This window comes from Primulina eburnea, chromosome 8, assembly GCF_022965805.1.
Source record: "Primulina eburnea isolate SZY01 chromosome 8, ASM2296580v1, whole genome shotgun sequence".
In the NCBI taxonomy this organism is placed as follows: domain Eukaryota; kingdom Viridiplantae; phylum Streptophyta; class Magnoliopsida; order Lamiales; family Gesneriaceae; genus Primulina; species Primulina eburnea.
This window is the reverse complement of record NC_133108.1, coordinates 38,258,622-38,275,115: the sequence shown is the minus strand read 5'-3', so window position 1 is coordinate 38,275,115 and position 16,494 is coordinate 38,258,622. Positions and strand designations below refer to the sequence as shown.

At 33.2% G+C, this 16,494-nt stretch overlaps 1 long non-coding RNA gene across 1 annotated transcript; it reads left to right on the top strand.

The window, feature by feature from the left end:
• Positions 1–15,819: 15,819 nt before the first annotated feature.
• LOC140837944 (uncharacterized) lies at positions 15,820–16,494 on the top strand. The gene is made up of 2 exons (XR_012119508.1): positions 15,820–16,087; positions 16,175–16,494. It is a non-coding gene; the product is annotated as an uncharacterized lncRNA (long non-coding RNA).

Here is a 16,494-nt window from a genome sequence, read left to right as displayed (position 1 = left end):
TCAACAAAGTTGTAGGGAAAGAAATCGCGAAAAAATATCAAGAAAAAAGAACAATTAAATTCTGAACCGATACCTCATTCTCCTATGTTCACCCAGTGGCCGTAGCTTCAAATGCCTCTCACGTGGAGTAGTGTTTTCTTTTGTTGAGGAGAAGGGTATATTTGTCAAATTGCAGAGATATAACGTTAATCCACCTCACATCCCTTGAGCTTGGAGTGATTTTTCATCTAACCCATATGTAGTCATATGTAATAGTATCACGGGCCATGAGATGATAGTTAGTTACCACAAAATTGAGAAAAACATGGGATTATTAAAAATTTGTTCTCATCCCACTTTTATCCAGCATACCAAACAGTATCTTAGTGATCTGAACCTAGGGAAATTAGAAAGGCTTCATATGACATGTCTACTTTTCTACATAAACATGAAAAAAAAACAAATGAAAAAATTCATGATTAAAATATGAAAGTTTATAAATATATATTAAAAAATCTAAAAATAGAATGTTGAATCTTCCACTAAAATTAGTAGTCAAATAAAATAAGTTGGCTTTTTTTTAAAAAAAAATGGTAAAAAAATTCCCTTTTTTACAATATGGGATAAAGTCGTGTATTCATGTTCAAAATAATAAAAAAAAATGGGATAGAGTCAAACTCTCTTTTTCTTCCTTTTAAATTTTTTTAATATAAAATAAATAATAAAAATAATAATATTTTTTTAAAAAATAAATATAATGATGAACACAATAACAAGAATAATAATGATAGCTCTCATCATCATCATTTAATGAATTTACTTCTATCACATTAAAGTCACCAAATATTAAACTTTCATAATTTATTAATGTACTATTTATTACTAATACAAATAAATATTATCAAAATAAAATCAAATTGTGAAAAATTTCATGAAAAATATTTATAACTTTAATAAATATAGTAAATTAACCATATTTATGATAAATAAAATTCACACGTCAAACCAAACTCAAATTAAGATAAAGAAAATGGTAGAATAGAGGTATTTTAGGATTTTTAAATGATATAGGGCTATAATAAAATTTATATATAAGTAAAAGCAAAAACTTGTGTGAGACGGTCTCACGGGTCGTATTTGTGAGACGGATCTCTTATTTGGGTCACCCATGAAAAGACACTACTTTTTATGCTAAGAGTATTACTTTTTATTGTGAATATGGGTAGGAGACTCGTCTCACAGTTTATGATCCGTGAGACGGTCTCACATGATACCTACTCATAAGTAAAATATTTTTTAAAAAATAGAGGTTTAACCGGATTAGTACAACTAAATTCTCTTTTTCCTTTTGTTTTGTTGTTAAATCAAAATAAAAAATTCATTGATACTAAAAATATTAATCAAATTTTATGTAAATTATACACACGCGATGCGTCAGCATAACAAATAAAATGTTATATATAATTTAATATGACGATATTTTTATATAAATGCAGTGTTCGATATATACTTCATTTTTCGTGTTATGCAATTTTTTTCTTCATTTACATAATGTACATTACCGATTTAAGAATAATTTTCAAACTAAATATTTACACTAAATCTCCCTCATTCTCCATGATTAGTAATTGATTTGGACGTTTTTCTTTCAACCGGGATATACCATATAACTAATAATTAATACATAAATATTATATATTGTATGTGTAATACCTCTCTTATGATTTAGTCATGATATGCTCAAAATCAATAATACATATGTATGTATGGATATAAATCAAGAGCAAAAAGTAAACAATGTTACCATGCCAATGTATAAGATTTAATATAACCTAATTCTTGATGAAATACAAATTTGTTTGTCGATGTAGGAGTTATGAAAAGAGTTTAAGCACGTAAATATTATTTTGTGACAATAAAAATATATGCATTCTTACAATATTTATTTTGAAGAAAACTGAAGATAATGATCGATGCTTTTGACTTCTTTATATCTCTGTATTTATAAAAACCTTGACAGACTTGAATTCGAACTTGAAACATGTGAATTGGCTTTCATTATTGATGTCAGTTGTTGTATGGAATTATTGATGTCAGCTATATCTTAGGTGACTCAGTAGTGGTCATGTCTTTATTAGTAGTGGTTGAATTACACGCTTTCTTTAAATTTGTCAGAAATTTTTTAATTTTTTGTGGTATCCGAGAAAAACGTGCCTTGTGTGGTCCTTCACAACTTGAACTTGTCTTTACAAGATATTTTCGGCCAGATCTTAACCAAAAAATCTTCTCGGATTCTAGCTCCTTCTGGTTCATGCATTCCAAGAGAATTTTCGGCTAGTCTCTTTACTCCCCAACAGCTTCTTGATCCACGAAAGATTATTTTTCTTTTCGAATGCTTTTTCTAAAAACCATTTAGTTTTCAAGTCATTGTGTTCAACATGAAAGGTCTGTTAACTGAATTTCGATAGTTTGAAAAAAAACTTGACTATGTCCATCTCTATGAGACACACCGATGATCTTCATGCTGTCCTGGTGAATACATAATCTTCATTGAGTGCGGCAACAAGGTGCACTTCATCATATATTCCATACATCACACTAGATAGATATCATATTCATGGAATATGATGGACTTTCAAGATTCCTTGGTGGTGAAATGGTAGACATACGAGAATAAAAATCTCGTGCTAAAGAGTGTGGAGGTTCGAGTCTTCTTCAAGGCATAATATTGAGAATGCTCGTTGAATGAGCAATTCAATAATAGACATCTGTTGGAATTCCATCATTCCTTCTCCTTTCAGGGCCTATCCAAAGGATCCTTGACAAATATCCTAGCATTGATGTCTGGTCTCCTAAGCTTGGTAACATGGAAAGTCTCGTATGAGCTTTTCCTAGCTGGTTCAGGTGATGTATTGAATAAGTGTAGTTCCATAATATCTCATTTGTGAAAATGATAATTATTTGTCCGTGTTTCATTTACAGCTTCCTGGATCCATTTTGACAATAGAGATATTTTCGGGAAACTCGATGATATGGTATAGACCAAGTCAGAAGCCTCAAAATCATATCATAGCTTGACAACCTCAGGATGGGCATTAGGTTCCATCTAGATCATGCGATATTACCTATTATATCAACCTGACTCGTAAAAATATTAATTTATGCTCTTGTTTTTAATTACTCTCAATTCTGCTGATACTCATGAAACAGAGAAATTATAGACTCGTTAGTATCAACCTTAGATGTTTCTTTGTCAGTTTGAGGTTTAATGCTAATATCTTCCTCTTCAAGCCCCGAGATGATGAGTTTAATTGATGACTCGGGATAAGAATTCATAGCCATTTTTTCGGCCCGACTCATCCGAAGATGATCCCGACTTAGCACTTGTGCTAGAAGTACTCGAATCATTTACTATAGGTATAGAGACATACAGATGTACTGTAGAAATCTTCTTCTTAGAAGCAAATGGTTTATCGATATCCAGGAGGATATGCTTTTGCAATACATACCACAATTAAGAGTAAGTCTGTAAAATTCATGTGATTCGATCGGAGACTGTGCTTTATCAAATTGTTGTAGTTTACCCGCAACTTCTGCATTTAAAACAAACTTGTTAAACTCGTTCTGAAGCATTTCAAGCTGTTATTTCAAACGCTTCTGCATTTTTATGATGTCATCAATATCAGCATTGCCCATCTATTGTTATAAAATATACAATGAGGACCGAGTACTTACTGCTTTACCAAAAGCTATAGCTAGTGGTAATGGTGCAACTCAAATCTTTTAAACCGCACAGCAGCTCAAGCACCATTGTTCGATCGATCTACCAAGCAGGGACAATTATTGTACCCAACAATCTCCCTCCCAATAATTGTACTCCTTGCAATCAATGGGAATCAAACCCGTGACCTTGGCTCTGATACCAATTGTAGGACCAAGTGCTTACCGCTTTACCAAAAGCTATAGCTAGTGGTAATGGTGCAACTCAAATTTTTTAAACCACACAATAGCTCAAACACCATGGTTTGATCGATCTACCAAGCAGGGACAATTATTGCACCCAACATACAAGAATATTCTCATGAGATTTAATAACAATAATATTAAAAATATAATTTTAACATAGAAATTGCATCTTATTATCATATTTCAATGCGAATTTCTTATCAAGTAGGAATAATGACTATTTTAAAAAAATATCTTTTTACTGCATAGAATTATTTTTTGTTGATTTGTCATCGTATGACCTCTGAATTGGAGAATAGTCTGATACATTATATGCATAGTTGTTTTCATTCTGTTGTGAGGTTTGTAAGCAATGTTGCCTACCAATGATCACTGTCATAAGTGTATAATATCATATCATCTTTGTCTTAAAGAATAACCAGTTTTAAAAGGTTTATTTAATTTTTTTTTTAAAATTGGCTAAGACATCTAGTATGTTCTTCTGTTCATATAAATATCACATCTTTATTTAGTAATAGAATAAAGATCTCCTTTATTTTGCTAGATTTTTAATTAAAATTCCAGCAAAATTAATAACTCCTAAAAATTAACATCTTCCTACCAATGATCACTGTCATAAGTTTATAATATCATATCATCTTCTTCTTAAGGAATAACCATTTTAGGAACATTTGAGTTTTTCTTAAAAAGAGACAATCACTTCTTCTACATTGTGTTCTTGTAGAATTATTTGTGACTCATCGATTTCTGCTCCAAGAAATTCAATATTTGTTTTAGTTATGACTGTTTTGTTTTCAGATAAGACCGAGCCTTCATGTTTACAAATTTTAAAAATAATTTTAAATGTTTAATATATTCATTCATATTTTTAAATACAATTAAAATATAAAAAATATACATAAACATGAAAGCAAGATAATGTTTGAATAAAATTTCCATTTCTTTTGACATATCTGTAGTGTATTAGCCAACCTCATTGATAAAACCATCCAAATATAATGATCTTGTGATGTGGAGAAAGATGTAAATTTCTTATATTTTTCCTCCATTCGTATATGTTAGAATTTGGACTTGTAAACAAACTTAGATGACATTTTAGTGTTGCGTATACAACTAATTAAATGATTTCTGCTATGTATAAACCTATCAAATTCCAAAATTTTATTAATTTCTTGATAATTAATTATACTAACTTGGGTTTGTTTGTTTTTATCTCACCATGATTTCTTACTAGAAAACCTGGGTTGTTATATGATGATATCCATGTGTTGGGTAAAACGTGCATGAGTGAAAGTAGTACTGGGATGAGTGACATCTTGGGAAGTTCTCATGCGTCAAGCTGGTGATGTTATGCCGCTTGATCTGGTTGGCTAAGTGGGCCGTAAAAGAGTGACACCAAATCTTAATGGGTAATACTGTCTCTGCTGGGGACATAGCCAATGATAGAGAAAGGGTAAGACTGATCTCTAAGGAATATGAAACATCACTAACAGATAAAAAAGTAACCTCAATAAGTGAGAGTAGTACTGAGATGGGTGACCTCCTTGGAAGTTCTCATGCGTCAAGCAACTGACGTTGCGCCGCTTGATCTGATTGGCTAAGTGGGCCGCAAAAGAGTGACACCAGATCTTAACATATAATAGTCTCTCTACTGGGGACAGGGCCGACGGTAGGGAAATGGTAAGACTGATCTCTAAGAGATATGAGATAGCACCAGCAAATAGACACGCACCTCTCCGGACACATGGGCCTAGTAGACCGACTCATTGTACCCAATTAGGTGCATTATGCCCTGCCACAAGTATAAGAAAATAAAGTTGCACATTGGCTAACAGCTATATAGTAAGCGCTTGATCCTAACACACAGAATTGATTAATAATAATTTGCATATCCTTTTGATCAACGATGTTCATCGAGATAAGCTTACATCTGACGAACTCATCTTATTTTCCTTCCTTTACTTTAATTAGCTTTGACTTGGTTTCTTTCCCTTCATGCCAATGGATTCTCATTGTAGCTTTATTTAAGCTTTTTCTTGACATATTCTAGGGATACCATGGGTTCAATCTCTACATATTTTTGTTGTAAATCTATCTTAGAAATTTCTCTCCTCTGGTTGGAGGCATTGTTATGTTATTATTTTGAGCATTGTTTCTCCAAATCTTCTGGAATCTTTTATTTTCAGGTGGAAGTTTTCCTTCATCACCACACTTACTGCAAAATTGGATCGACATTTTTCTGTAAAATGATTCTATTAGTCGTTGGACCATAATTTTGTGATCACATGGTATTGTGAACACTAAGCTCATTGTCTGATTTTCTTGTGCGTAGCTTTTGAACATTTTTAAGAAATTTTTTCTTAACAAAATTCTTGCTCATATATCATGAAAATAAATTCGTGGTGCTTTTACCTTATATCAAGGTTTTTTTCATGCACTTCCTATTATGATTCCTACTTCTTAGTCTTTTTTCATAATATTAAGATACGTTTTGAGAAATCTCATCCAGCTTCCAATTTTTTTTCAAAAAACTCATCTTTTTGTTGTGCAAATTTTAGCTCCTGAATCAATATAAGCAACAATTTATTATGCTTTATTGTTTTTCTGACATCACCAATAGAATGTGTATTGAGAATGAGCTTCTGGTCATTGGATTCTCCACACCCTGTTTCCACTACGAATTTCATTTCATTCTGAAGTTGTTTCCAAGTTTTATGTTCTTCTAAAACCTCTAATCAAAGAACCAGTTGGTCAGGTTCTTTTCCTATCATTCCTTTAATATGAAATTTGAAGTCACCGATGTTTATTATCTTTTAGTAAGTTCTTATTATAGGTTGTTCAAAATAATATATGATATTGCTAGGGAATTGCTTCATCTGGCTTGTAATATCAAATACTATTTCAATTTCTCTCCATCCTTTTGGACATTTAAGTTTTCCTATTATTGAAAATATTTTTGATACGTTTGAGTTCCCTAGACATGTATTGTTCCCCACCCGTAACTTGTGATTCTATCTCTTTGGAAAGATGATCTTTTTATTTCAGCCTAAGACTTTGATTTGTTTGTAAAATCTATTTGTCTTGGATGTGGATATTTGTTTCCTGTATTAAAAGAAACTCGATTATTTCTGGATAAATTGTCTTAACAACTTTCTCAAAAATTTATAAGATTTCAATAAAATCATTTCTAATAAAAAAATTAATGATGAGTATTAGACATAGCATATGAAATATGATAGGTAACAGAAAATGGTTTAGTGCCTTATATTATCAACCTTTATTCCTTTAAATTTTTATGTAACGTCAAGGTTCGGCTGAAGTCTCGATCTGTTAGGTTGTAAGAAATTCTTGGATAAATGACTTGTGACGTCCCGAAAATTTGAGGTCCACATGAACCACGTGTGTGCAAGTTATTAAATTCCTTATGTATTTTTCTAAATGGTTTTAATGCATGTTTATTTCATTAAATTGGGTTTTAATTCATGATTTATGAATTTGCATTATTTTAAATTATAATATGTTTAGTTGATTCACGTTAAAACGTTTTCCTTGAGTTTTATGTCTCAGGCGATTATTCGAGGCAGGATCGAGGAAATGAGACCGGCGACGATTTAGGCGATTTTATAATGCGGTATTTTTATTTTAAGTTAGGAAGGGGTATTTTGAATAATTTATTTAGTTTTAGTATTTTAAAGCCTAAATTATTTATTTATGAAGTTTAGAATTTTAAGACTTTTAAAGTTGTTATTTGTGCATTAATTTTAAATTAAGAGAGTTTATTTAAAGTTAATAGTGGATTAGCATCTTTATAACATTTTAACTAGCATTGTTAAGGAGCAACTTGATTAGCCTTTTATTTAGCATTTTAATAGGACAATTAAACAATTAAATTACCTAAATTTTACCCTAACACACGCACACACACCACTAACACACACTTACACACGTTAAACTCACACAACACACACATACACATTTCAATTGAATATTTTGATAAGAAAACTTTAGGGTTCTTGGCACCACAGCAGCCACCCATTCCCCTTTATTTTCCAACTAGTTTTCGGAGCTTTTATTGCAAGATAATCGAGCCACCATCGTCCCGGATCAATCCTAGCGCCATCTCCGTTTCGGTATCGTCGTTACGGTATTTTTAAATATCAAAAGGCACGTATATTCTGTTCTTTCTGTATCGATCTTGTCATATTATGTGTTGGGTTATTTTTATGCGTAAACATTCATGTGTGACATTCGTCGTTTGAGCGGAAAATGGTTTGAATGCGTTTTGAAATACTTTTTAGATCTGAAAACTCGTAACTTACTGTTCTGTTGAAAACTGTGATTTTTCCGTCGGGATTTTGAGAAACTTTCAACTAGAAAATTGTAGAACTTTTCGATGCCTTCGATTTGATATAAAATTCGAGATTTTTGGATGAAAATTGAGTGAGTTATGACGTTTTTCGTGGGATCGACGGGTGATCGTTGCTGCGTCTAGGTATGCTTAGTATGATGTTGGGTTGTTATTTGATAGGTTGTTTAGTGTCGATAGGCACTCGACCTCATTAAAGCCGTAGGAAACGTTTCGGTGTCAATTGCCACGTTTTTTTAATGATATGCGTCGTAAGGTGAACATTGTTGCTTTGGGAGTCTATGCGAATGTGTTTTAAGGTTATGGCAAGCTAGGATGGGTCTCGAGGTGTCCACTCATGGTCCGTACAATAGAGTCGAGAGCGCTAAACAAAACATGTACAAAATTCTCGTGAGTTTTCTTGTCCCGCGAGTACACGGACCCTCACCCGGACCCCCACACAGGGTCCGTGCCTTTGTTCCCTCAGCAGTGCCAAGTTCCCGAGAGTACACGGACCCTCCACACGGACCCATGCACGGGGTCTGTGCCCCTCTCCTTTCCGAGTGTTCCCTTCACAGTATCTACACGGACCCTGACCCGGACCTATAGACGGGGTCCGTGCCTTTACTTTTCGACACACACACCATGCAGTGTCTACATGGACCCAAGCCCGGACCTAGGCACGGGGTCCGTGTCCTCCTATTTTTGGGATACATTCTTTCATCACTTAGGATTCGGTTTGAGGTTGTATGTTAAGGTTTAATATGATGTTTTCAAGGTCGAGTCATGGGAAAACTTAGAACGTCCTAAGTATTGATTGAGCTTAGGAGTAAGTATGATTTCTACGTCTAAGTTATGCCAGTTAAGTATGCCGTTTCATGTTAGTATGTGCAGCAACGACGGCCCCAGTCAAAGTCCAACGAATCCCTCAACGCCAAGTAAGTATGTATGACGTGCAAGAAAATATTTTTAAGTTTTGAGGTATGCTAAATGTCTTGTGACCAAATTATGAATGGGTTTGGAAGTCGGTGAACGTGGCCGAGGACCTCTCCACCCCGTTAAATTATGAACGGGTTAGATCGTGGTTGGAAAGCGTTAAATTATGAACGGGGACCAACCAGCCCGTTAAATTATGAACGGGGATCTCATGTATGTGGCAGTGGATACGTCCCTGTCAGCCCAGTACTGTGGTTTGTCTGATCAGGCGTTTATTATGTATGGGTCACTTGCTTTGAAACATCCTCTACGCAAAATGATGAAGTTATGTATGTTCAAGTATGTTCAAGTATGCAGCATGTGTATGAAAAGTTTAAGTTATGGCACGTCGAAGTATGTATGTACGTATGTTCAAGTTTTAATACGCAAGTTCAAGTTTCAAGTTATGTATGTCCTATTTTAAAGTTGCATGTGATTTTATTATGTAGTACTCGTTATTCCAGTTTATATGTGTTGAGTCTTTAGACTCACTAGACTTGATCGATGCAGGTGAGTATGTTGATGAGGAGACAGGAGGTGGCGACCAAGGGGCAGGCTTGGACTGAGCGGCAGGCTAAACCCGAGGACCGCCCATGTTATTTTACGATTTTTATGCAAGTCAAAATACTCTGATGTTATGTTTAATTTCAAGACTTTTGGAGCAAGTGTTTCTTTTTAGCAAATTTTATTGGTGATGTCGATTTCAAACATTTTTATTGATGAAGGATGTAGTGACGACCGTATTTGATTTCATTTCCGCATTCCTTTTAGTTTAAAAGAAAATTTTTAATTTTTCCGCAAATTTTAAGTAATAAGAGTACGGTTCGTTACATGACTCCTACAAGTTTTCCTGCACATATATTCTCGAGATAGTTCAAATATTAAATCTTGAAAATTACTCGTTAGTTTATTGCATATTCAAATATATTTGGGTGAATCTATTCTTTATTTGAAATTAGATTTTATTATGATCTGTACTGCTCTAATATGAATCCAAGACATGGTTCACGCTAATTTTGGCTTGAGCTTCTATAATTCCTCTTTTAACTCTTAAAAAAAAAATAGCTGCATCTTCATCCGGTTTCCTATAAGTTACATTGTGATTGTCATTTTCCTTCTAGAAATCTTATAGGTTAAGTAATGATTTATGTTTCTTAGGCCAGGATTACCTAAAAATTTTTCTACATGTCCCACAGAGAGTCCTTAATATCTCTGTAGGCTAGCATTTTTTTTATGATCTTTTAGACCATATTATGAGATATAGTTGTCTGGCTGAAGAAACTAGATACATTTTCACGTGTTTCGTGCCAAAATAAGTCTTCTTCAATCAGACTTTGATTATGTATCTTCATAAGATCTTTTTTCCTCAAGACTTTTTGTTCGTATATATACTGCTGTCTGAAATAATATCCTCAAACTAATATACTTGAACTAAGTCTTTCTAATAAACTGCTTATAAAATATTCGGAGTTGGCTTGAAGCGTCTTTTGCATTTTTTTCTCGTTTTATGGGCATTTGGTTGAGATGTTTTCTTTTGCTCCAGATGTCCAGCAATTGTAGTTTTTGAAACTTTCATTAGCTCTGGTATGAGCTCTTCTGAAAGTTTTTCTGGCTAGTGTCCATCTGGTACTTCAAGATGAATTTGAGGCTTGGGACGAGATCATGCTTCTTGATGGTCCACATCTTTATCCAGATTTGTAAGATCTGGCCTTCTATCTAGAACTTGCAGTTCTTGGTTTCCAAAAAATTCTTTCGTTTATTCCACTTCTGGAATAAGGATGAGATCTGGATTTCTTTCTTTTATGTCTTTGTGGTTTACTTTCAATGATCGTTGGAAGATCATTTTCTTTACAACATAAATGAATATGTTTGTTAGTAACCATTAATCTTTTGCTACTCTTTTGTAATGATGTTAGATGATATCATTCTGTCAATTTTTCTTTAAGAAAATAGGCTCTTCTGGCCAAAGTATCTAGACTACAAGGAATGTATTCTCTTATTAACATTTCTCTAAGGACTCGACATTTTGGCAAAAAAAAAAGCTGCATTGATATATTTTCCGGAACTCCTAAATTCTATATGTATTTATTTAATAACATAATATATTAATCTACTATACATATGTCGTATAATTCAAGACTTACAAAAATTGAGTATATATATTTTTCTCTTCTGTATCTTGACTGTTGAAATAGTTGACCCATTTGTGCTTGAGATCAAAAGTTCTTGTTGCGATCCCCATAGCAGATATCCAGTCATATATGAGATCTTTTCTGTTTCTAAAACCAGTACACCAAGTTAAGTTTAATTCCATAAGGATGTATTGATTCTAAAACAATTTTCCCATATGGTGTTTAATGGAGTAATATTTGATTACTCCTTTATCAGGTTCTTGTTAGATGTGATTCTCCTCCCTAAAATCGATTTGGGGTCCACCCATGTTTGTATCATAAGATCCCACACTTTCTAATGTTACTTGAGAAAGGATCCTATTAACTAGGGATTGGTCGTCTCGAGTTGTGTTCATTAGGCCATTAAATTATTCAATTTTGGTTTTTTGTCTATAAATTTCAAAATTTGGTTTTGGTACATTAACTTTTAAATTTTGACTGTTTTGGTGAAATTGATGACGTGACATCTGAAAAGTCGGCATATTCAATGCTACATTGTCATTTTTTGATGTCATATCAGCATTTTTCAGTATCATGTCAGTATTTTTCGGTGTCACGTCAGCAATTGAATCAAAATAGCTAAAAATTAAAAATAAAAAAATAGTATATCAAAACAAAAAATTTGAAAACTTAATGGATCAAACACAAATTGAACAAGTTAATGAACCAAATAAACTATTTTCTCTTATTCTTTTGCAATTTTGGTCATTTTGTCGACGTGACGTTGCATGAACCTCTGACGTCTACATTGCACTGACATGAAGATGACATGACACTAACGTATACAGTATCATAATAGCACTTCTGATATAACTAAACTCCAATTTTTGAAAACATAGATAACACCAACCTTGTAAAAGGAAAAACATACCGAATGAATATTGCAGTCTTCTCTTAATTTAATAAACTCTAGTTGGATTTTTTAGTGATTTTTTCTTCTTCTAAAGGATTTACTACAACTCGAGAGAGGTTCGTGGATTTATACTTTATAATGTTTTTTATGGTTGTGCTTCGACAAAATTCCTCCCCTTAGTGTCATCCTTTTGACTTCTTTCAGATGCTTTGTGAAAAAGTATTTGAAATCTTTTGCCATTTTTTTCTTTGTCGTGAGCTAAAAACCTTCAATAGTCACTATGAGTCATAATGATTCGTACGTACATATTTATTTACAAATATGGTTGAAATTGAAAACTTCGGTGCGAATCAGACTAAACGAAAAAAAAAAAAAATTATCGCACTAACACTAGTTTTGATCAATTGGAAGAAAAAAAACTAATTAATATATAACCCAATTTACATAATCAAGTTTAGAATTTTCATGGCAAAGGAGGTGGTACAAGTTTTTCTAGGAATAACCAAATGCTAGATGTAGGGCTAGTTCGGTATGGTAAATCGGTTTTTTCATAGGGTATACTGGTTTTTCAAAGAGACCGTGTACTATACCGGAAATTTTGGTACAGAGAAAACAAATACCAATATCGTGCCGAAAGTATAACGAAATTTCGGTATGATATATATTTCATGTCATCCTTACCAACACATTCGGCATACCGATTTTTTGCTACAGTATCAGTAAATACCGTCTATACCGAAATCATTAACTAACCTTGGGAAAATACCGAAGTTAGCTGGACCAATCTTATGCAAATGTGAAGAAGTGATCAATTTTTAGCATGTTTGGATCATTCAAATCCAATTCATTTAAAAGTGGGTCATCTAGATTCAACATGAGTTAACAAAGTTGTCTTTAACAAAGTTTAGGAAAACACATAAAAATTGTGGGGACCCGGACGCTAATCAATAACTTAATCATCATCGGGACAATTTAGTAAATTATAATAAACACGGTCTAATTTTTTTTTTCTATCAAAAATACAGTATTAAATGCGGAACGTAATGGAATACATTCTAATATACATGTCAGTATTAAAAGTACAAGTCTTGTAATATATACAATCATTCAAACTAAGGTTTAATAACTACATATCAAGTGTTTCAAACCCTATATCTAATCAAAGTCCGTAGTCTCCACTCTAATCACGATCTCTCTTCATCTCCTTGACCCCGAACCTATCCCATCTGTTTTCATGTACACATACAAACACGACAACAGCCGGATATCTCCGGTGACAAATACATCCCAGTATAAATCAACGAAACATGCAAACATATAATAATGTAAAAGCATGTAAGAAATATCAGTAACATGTATCAAAATCAGAAACATAATTAATATAAAATCACTAATCAGACTCGTGCCTCCACGTCTCAGACTAGACTCAATCATAGTCTAGGGATCCTGGTTTCCAAACGTTGTCATTCCTATATCGAATTCAGTAATAGAAGAAACTCCAATTATATTCCATCGATATAACCAAACATCTGGTGTCTTGAACTATCCGTCACAGACTGTTGCACTATCGCTAATTCACTATCTTGTGACAATGTACAATGTGCCAGTGACGATTCCATCACTATCGGCACTTATGTCACAATATCACTAGTCTAATACTCATCTAATACATGCTTCTATAAATTAATAGAACAAGCATATCAATTCAAATCAATACAAATAATAACAATAAGTATGTAATTTAGGGAAACTCAAGTATATCCTACTCGAGTCGTTCTCCCGGTACCACATTGACTTATACCTTTCTTTCGTTGCAGTTCTGACGACGTTCAAGTCTGGAAGTCGAAGTCTATCAATACTCTATCTGACAATGACAATATCAATATACTGCTCAAATCAATACCAAGTCTGATCAATCTGAATCTAACTCAAAATCAACGGCATCACGGAACAATCTCAATATCCCCGTCAATACCACATCAACATATATCAATTACAATCTATAACCCATATCCAATACAATTTGAATCAATTAATAACTCAAATCTGTCCAATTTGAATCAATATAGTCTGAAAAATCATAACAATTTCACAATCAATCTATTCCTCGCTCTGACTTTGATTTTATGATGTCTAACACGTCAAGAACACCATATATGAATCATATTCTATTCTGACAATACTATAATTTCAAAACATGTCTAAACGTAACAAAACTTACGTCCAATTGTAGACTGTGTCGATAGGAACACAGTACTGAAGTCGGATCAAAATCAGACGGGCGGATTTTGCACAATTCGAATTCTAAAATCAAGAATTGAAAATCTCTCTCCTGGCCTCGATTTCCTTTTCTGAAGGACTGAATTGTGTGTGTGTGTGTGTGTCTATATATATATATATATATATATATATATATATATATATATATATATATATCGTGCATGCCCAAGCCAAGTGGCTTACTTTTCAAACTGCGCGTCTCACTTTCGGCATTTGCATTTAACATTGGCGCTTGGGCGGTCAAACACTTCCGCCCGAGCGCCAAACTCTCGGCCCTTAAATTATTTTTGTTGAACATGGGCGCTCGGGCGGCCCTTTTCTTCCGCTCGGACGCCAACAGCACTGTACAAAAATTGCATAATTCCTATGCATTGCCCAGTCTGGTCTCGAAATGGCCCGGCTATAATTACATCATTTCATAATCAATAATCTCATATTAATAGAATCAAAATCTCGGACATTACAAAAACAAAAACAAGCAATCGATAAAATCTACTAAAACACAATAAAGAAGTACAATCATGTGATGTTTCAATCTATCAAAAAAGAATTACTACTTTAAAATGAGAAGTTTCCAGGGTTGCAAGAAATTGATTATAGCTTGGACTTCTTGGCAAGATTCCTACAAATAACAAAAGAAAATACAAACAAGCTAAATTTAGTTTCTTTTGATCTCTATTTCTACACATAGCTAAAGGAAAATATGCACCAACTCCAAAGATTTTTTTTTCTCGTGCGTACATATGCTATACTGAAGCGTCGTAAGGACATTTTAGTAAAACAAGCTGATCATAATGCGTACATTATACATTTTAGTATAATGCGTACATTATACAAGCTGATCATAATTTTGTAAATCAAAATTTTGCATATTCATCATATGTAATTATCCCTCAGCATTAATAATTATTAATCACCATACAAAATGATTTTCCCTTTCTTTAAAATTCGTATTGAATAAAAGTGTCGACACGAACCAACATTAATCTAAAAAACATAAAAATTTAAATGATTGATAATAAAATAACTTAGAACAATTAATTATATTCGTCAAATCCTATAGATATTATTAATTAATTTATACAAATAAAAAGAAGGTGCTCTGATTTTTTTTTATTTATCATAAAGTTGTAAGATTCCCATGCAAATCCTTTTTTCCTCTTATTGATCATTTAAACAGCTTTAGCTTCCTGCTTTATTTTGCACTATGCTTCTTTACACTCAAATGATAAAAGCTGAGATTCCACATTTTGGATTTGATAATCTCTTGGTTGTATATAACTTTTATAAAGCATCCATCATAATCATCCATACATAAATTTTTTAAAAAAATTCGATTTCTCCCTTAATATGTAACCCGTCCGAGGTTCTATAAAAATAACTCACCCTAGAGCTTATCCAACAAAACCACACTCACTATGAGAACCAAGTTAATTTCATGGTTCATGATCTTCACCATGCTTACACGAATATTAGCTGCCATAGCTTTCGATCTAAATAACGAGTCCGTCGAAAGAGGTAAACATACATACTAATATTTATAAAGAATGGTACTTCGTCATGCTTTTATAAATAACCCGAAATTTGTTTTGGTATTTTGGGCAGATGCCACTTTTCATGTGAGGAAACTAAGTGTGGGAATCGATGAGAATGCACGAGGGTTAGGAGTTGAAGTTGTTCATGCAACGAAAGGGGCTCAAGGAGGGGCAAATGTTTATAAGAAGCCACCAAAAAGCAAAGCGAGCCCGCAGATCAGATATTGGCCTGTCAATCTTGCTCAAAGTTTCACCTTCTGTGCATGGATTATTGTCAATTGCCTCTTCCTGTTGGCTTGAAACAAGTATTTAAAGTATCAAATTGTTCTAACTTGATTTCTGTGAGATGCCAAACGGCCTAATTAGCTACTTTTTACCTACATGTCCAAA